The 5757-nt window shown below is 51.1% G+C and overlaps 1 long non-coding RNA gene across 1 annotated transcript; it reads right to left on the reverse strand.

Annotated features, from left to right (window-relative positions):
- Positions 1–2657: 2657 nt before the first annotated feature.
- Positions 2658–3719, reverse strand: LOC120405358. Its single transcript, XR_005598523.1, has 3 exons — positions 3663–3719; positions 3195–3482; positions 2658–2720 (listed from the first exon to the last, which is right to left on the reverse strand). It is a non-coding gene; the product is annotated as an uncharacterized LOC120405358 (long non-coding RNA).
- Positions 3720–5757: the final 2038 nt, after the last annotated feature.

A 5757-nucleotide genomic window follows, 5' to 3' on the forward strand; every position in this document is an offset into this window, starting at 1 on the left:
GCGGTTGGTGAGAGAACTCCCACAGTCTCTGTTCAGCCTCCTGTCCTGACAGGGACCTGACTTCCCCTCCCAGGAGCTGTTCCTGTAGTGGTGGGTTGGGGGGAACCCGGGCCCGCCCTCTACTCCGGGTTCCAGCCCAGGGACCCTAATGGTAGCAGTTGTTGGCAGCCGACCTTTCACTGCCAGAGTTGCTACATTTCCCTGGGCCACTTCCCCACCACTCTCCTGCTTCTCCCGTCTTCACCCTTACCTTAGGGCTCCTTTAATGATGGTTTGAGGGTGTCTTCAGTAACCAGCCCTTCAGCCGCACTTCCTCTCCTCTGGCTCCCTGGCTCCTCTGCCTGACTGGACTGAGCCCTTTGTATAGTATCAGCAGGGCCTTAATTAGAGTCAGGTGGTCACATTAGCTTAATGGCCTCACCTGACTTGTTACAGGTTAATTAGAGACAGGTGTTCTCATTAGCCTGGAGCAGCCCCTGCTCTGGTCAGTCAGGGAACAGAAAACTGTTAATCCAGTGGCCAGTATATCTGCCTTCTGCTATTCTGCTGTACCCAACTGGCCTGGGTCTATCACAGTACGTAAGCCATGGCCTCTCCACTTTGTCACCATTGGGGATTTCACATCAGGAATGTGGTGGATGGAAACTTCTATTTTCATTGTCTTTGGGGAACATGAAGTTTTTCACTTGCTGTGGCCCAGGCAGTACGAGGAAGTCCCTCAGGCTACTGCTCAAGTGGGTCCACAGTCCTGGATCATCTAGATTTAAGGAACTGAACTCAGCAGCAGCTGTTTCTTGTGCCTCCACCACACTCTTCTCTGATCTACACTTTTCTTCAGGAATGTTCATGGTTACATCCATCTGAGATGGAGATATGGATGCTGCAGTAGCTGCCAGGTCACCTGCACTCTGACTACCTGGAAGATCAGGCATCTCCTTACCACTCACATCCTCACTGGGGCCGGAAAGCTCACCGTGAACATTTGTGTCTATGTATCTCAGGAGAGCTCCTTCCTGCTTAGACAGAAAAGCTTCCTTTGCTTTCTTTCTTTTTCTGAATGCTGCCCCAGAGGGGCGTTTTCTTCTTTCACTCATGACTGCTGTTCTGTGCCAGCTAAAGTGGCAGGGGACAAATAAGCAGGCTGGTAGCAGGGTCTGAGCGAGGGAAGAGATCAGCGTCTTAAGGGCCTACTCGGCTCCTACTACTTCAGTTGACTGCCTGTTCTCCTCAAGCGGGTTCAGGGAAGCAGCAGGAAATAGGAAGCTCCCTGACAAGCTGGTGTTAGTCCAGACTCCTGGGGGTGCTCAAGAGGTACATTAGAGGCTCCTCCTCCTCTCTCTCCCTGCAGCTCCTGTTGCTTTCTGTTATTCCCTCTCCCCGTTTCTCCTGCCTGTCGGTTATGTCTCTTGTGCCCCCTTCCTCCAGCACAGCACTCCACAAGCTCTGTGCATCTACAGCAGAGAGAAAACATATGCACCAGCACCAGACACAATTTTCTACGCTCTGGGTCCTAGTGGTGCCCTGCCACAGTCTGGCACCTGCGGCAGCCACCTCAGTTCGCCTCATGGTAAGGCCAGCCCTCTCCTGTGGGCACGGAGAAACTAACTCCCATTGAGGTCAGCCAGGGAGGCTGGATGTGCACATTGCAGGAAATAGACGGTCAGGGCAGCATAATCCACTGAAAAAACCGTGACTTGCTAATTGCAACCCAGGCTCTCCCAGGCTCTTCGTCCTGCCTCTGTTGGCTGGAGCATGAGCAGAGCTTTATGAGACAGCTGCTGCGGCTGTGGCCAGCCAGCGAAGTGCATTTCCCATCGTCTCTCTTCTGGCAGTGGATGTTTGACTGCAGCAGCCCCGCAGAGGTCCCGGCCTCGCTCTCTAATGTCCATTCTCCTCTTGCTTTCACGGCGATTCTTGGACCATTGAGTAGCCTCAGGAAAACATCCCAGCTGTGGACACAGGCACCAGCACTGATTCCACAAGCTAACGTCCACTTTGCAATCCAGGGAACCAGCCTGGGTTGTCTGGAGCGCAGGGTGTGGCCCACGGTGACTGCAGACACTGCCCCTGCTGCACAGCGACTCCTGGGACCCCTCTAGCCCATCAGTACTCGGCTCTCCCACGTTCTGCTGAGCGGCTGAGATCTGGGGGAACAGAAACCCTTTGTTAGAGACGGAAAATCTCCTCCCAGGAACACTCTGTCAATGGCTGCCAGAGGCCATCCCTGTGAAACCCCAAATGTACAGCCCCTTGGATTCCCACAGGGGAGATCTCAGCTCATTCACTTGTCACCCGTGGCCGCAGTCTCTGACAGGGGGAATGTAGAGGGTATTTTTTTGCCAATGGTCCCTTCTGCAGCACCCATAATGGGAGGAGGTTTGGCCTTGTGATGTGAGGCCTGGGTCTGAGAATCAGGGCTCCTGGGTTCTGGGGCTCTGGAATGGGGTGTGGTCTAGTGGGTGGAGCTGGATTTGTTGACAGTGAGAGAGAGGGGCTTGTGCTGAAGGACCCTGGGTCAATTCCTGTGATGTCTACATGTGGCCACGATTTTACTTGCCTCTCAATGTAGGTTATTTAGCCCATTCCTGGACACGTGTTACATCTGCTGCTGGCCACCCCTGAGATGTAGGTCCTTCATCCACACAAGGACATGGCACATCAAGGTCAATCCAGCAGCTCCCATCCGGTCTTCACCTCCGCAATGGAGGGCGAGCTCTAACCTGACCAGAGAAAGACAGGGTGGTGTTCTTCAGGGGAATCTGCTGGAGCTCCTGCATCCCCTGCTCCACCTCACACCCCAACACGCTAAGGGTTTTCCAAAGATACCACTAATGTCGGATAAACAAAGCAGCTGAGATGAGGTCAGTGTGGGTGGATTTACTGAGCAGATTGGTTCTAATGGAAGAACAGATTTCTCCCCTGCTCTGGGGAGATTCCCATAGGAAAAGTCTCAGATGGTTGGGGTGGGGGCAATGCAAACCCTCAGACACTAGAGTCCCGGATCCTTACACCTCCTTTGGGGATCCTTTCCTTAGGAATAAAATAAGGACACCACACAGAGAATGACATTTGAATCCCAGGGAAAAGGGATGATCTCAGCCAGGGTACGTACCAGGAACCCGATTTTTGCCCCAAGAGCCACAATTACCCAGAGGAGGTTTTCTTCCCCATTTGCTTTCAGGTTATTTACTCACAGTATTCATTTGTCTGCTTTGCCGGGTCTCCACTCTCTGCAGCTGTTCATTGGTTTTAGTAACAGTCTTTCACTTTTCCCTTCTGTTTCCTCTTCTTACAGGGTAGCATCTGCTTAGCACTTTTAAAAAAAATAAAACAATTCAAAACAAAATCCTGATCCTATATTGAAGAGGAAGGTTCCTGAGAATTTGGCTGCAAAACTTCAGTGTCTGCATATTTCAGTCCCTATTATTTATTCAGGTGCAGGTCTGATGCAATCTGCGCCCCCAAGAATGCCCATATAATACCTGTTAAAAGAGAAGAAGAGAGTAGATTAAAAGGTGGGGGAAATCAACCAATGCATCAGCCCTTCTCTGCATCATTGAAGCACCAGGCATGGGAGCGAAACAGGTTACAAATCCCCATGGTTCTTTCCCACTAGACAGACGTCAAGAAAGAAAAAGGCCTTCAGCCAATTATTTCCTTACACTCGGAAGGGGTGAAATTCAGCCCTGTGCAGACAGCCAGGGCAAGGTCTGTGCATCACAGCGGGATTAAGTGGCACTTCACTGCCCAGGTGCTGGGAGACTTCGGTGGCACAGGTGTCCTCCTGGATTGGAACAGCCGGCTGGAATCCTGTGAGGTACAGAGCAGAGAGAGGTTTGGGCCACAACGTTCACCTCAGAGGCTGAGCTTCTGCAGACTTTTGGGATGTTCCCATCTGAAGAGGAGGATTTTGGCCAGCCCCAGCTCAGAGCTTTCAGTCACTTCAACCAGTGATTCTCTGGCACAGTTGATCTAAAGCAGCTGAACTTTTCAGGCCTTGCCCCCATCTCCGACCCCCCTCCAACCCCGCATTGCCCTCTAACAGCCCTCTCCCTTCTCTCGATCCCTGCCAAGCCCAAATACAGAGCCTAGCCCACGCTCCTCCGCTCTTAGACCCTCTCCTCACACAACCCTCCCCTACCTTTGAGAGGCTGATCCCGGTGCCCTTTACCAAGCTCCTGGAGAAATCATGGCTCCTCAGAACAACCTCGGATGGGTGGTTCCAACCTCTGTGTGGGGTGCGTGGTTTTCCGACTAAGCTTCACTGAGAGCCAGCATGTCTCGATTTCACAGGATGAGTGAAGTCTAGGAAGCGCTGCACTTCTTGACGACTTCCAACATCACCTCATTTATCAATGGCTTCCACCTTATTTGGATCAATCATAACATCTTCTGGGGAGAGGATGTACCCCCAAAACTCTGTGGAGAGTTGGCTGGAGGTTCCGCTTTTCCAATTCTGCGTTGAAACCATGCAACCGAAACCTCTCCAGGTTCGGATGTGATGCGCGTGCTGCTCTGGGTTCTCCAAAAAGAGACGTATGTCACCCCAATAGATGACACTGTCCCCAAATACATCACTGATTAAGTGTTTCAAGGTCAGGGGACCGTTAGTTAGCTCAAATAGCATATCAGACCGTTAAAATGTCCATTGTGTGTTTTGAAATCTGTCTTCCATTTGTCCCTTGCCCAAACGAGCATTAGATTGGAAATTTGTCCCTTTACACAGCCCCTGGAGAAATCATGGCTCCTCAGGACAACCTGGGAGTGGGTGGTTCCAACCTCTGTGTGGGGTGCGTGGTTTTCCGACTAAGCTTCACTGAGAGCCAGAATGTCTCGATTTCACAGGATGAGTGAAGTCTAGGAAGCGCTGCACTTCTTGAGGACTTCCAACTTCGCCCCATTTATCAATGGCTTCCACCTTATTTGGGTCAATCATAACATCTTCTGGGGAGAGGATGTACCCCCAAAACTCTGTGGAGAGTTGGCTGGAGGTTCCGCTTTTCCAACTCTGCGTTGAAACCATGCAGCCGAAACCTCTCCAGGTTCGGATGTGCTGCGCGTGCTGCTCTGGGTTCTCCAAAAAGAGACGTATGTCACCCCAATAGATGACACTGTCCCCAAATACATCACTGATTAAGTGTTTCAAGGTCAGGGGACCGTTAGTTAGCTCAAATAGCATATCAGACCGTTAAAATGTCCATTGTGTGTTTTGAAATCTGTCTTCCATTTGTCCCTTGCCCAAACAAGCATTAGATTGGAAATTTGTCCCTTTACCCAGCTCCTGGAGAAATCATGGCTCCTCAGGACAACCTGGGAGTGGGTGGTTCCAACCTCTGTGTGGGGTGCGTGGTTTTCCGTCTAAGCTTCACTGAGAGCCAGCATGTCTCAATTTCACAGGATGAGTGAAGTCTAGGAAGCGCCGCACTTCTTGAGGACTTCCAATTCGCCCCATTTATCAATGGCTTCCAGCTTATTTGGATCAATCATAACATCTTCTGGGGAGAGGATGTACCCCCAAACCTCTGTGGAGAGTTGGCTGGAGGTTCCGTTTTTCCAATTCTGCGTTGAAACCATGCAGCCGAAACCTCTCCAGGTTCGGATGTGCTGCGTGTGCTGCTCTGGGTTCTCCAAAAAGAGACGTATGTCACCCCAATAGATGACACTGTCCCCAAATACATCACTGATTAAGTGTTTCAAGGTCAGGGGACCGTTAGTTAGCTCAAATAGCATATAAGACCGTTAAAATGTCCATCGTGT

The sequence above is a fragment of the Mauremys reevesii genome, linkage group 4 (genome assembly GCF_016161935.1).
Source record: "Mauremys reevesii isolate NIE-2019 linkage group 4, ASM1616193v1, whole genome shotgun sequence".
Taxonomy (NCBI): Eukaryota; Metazoa; Chordata; order Testudines; family Geoemydidae; genus Mauremys; species Mauremys reevesii.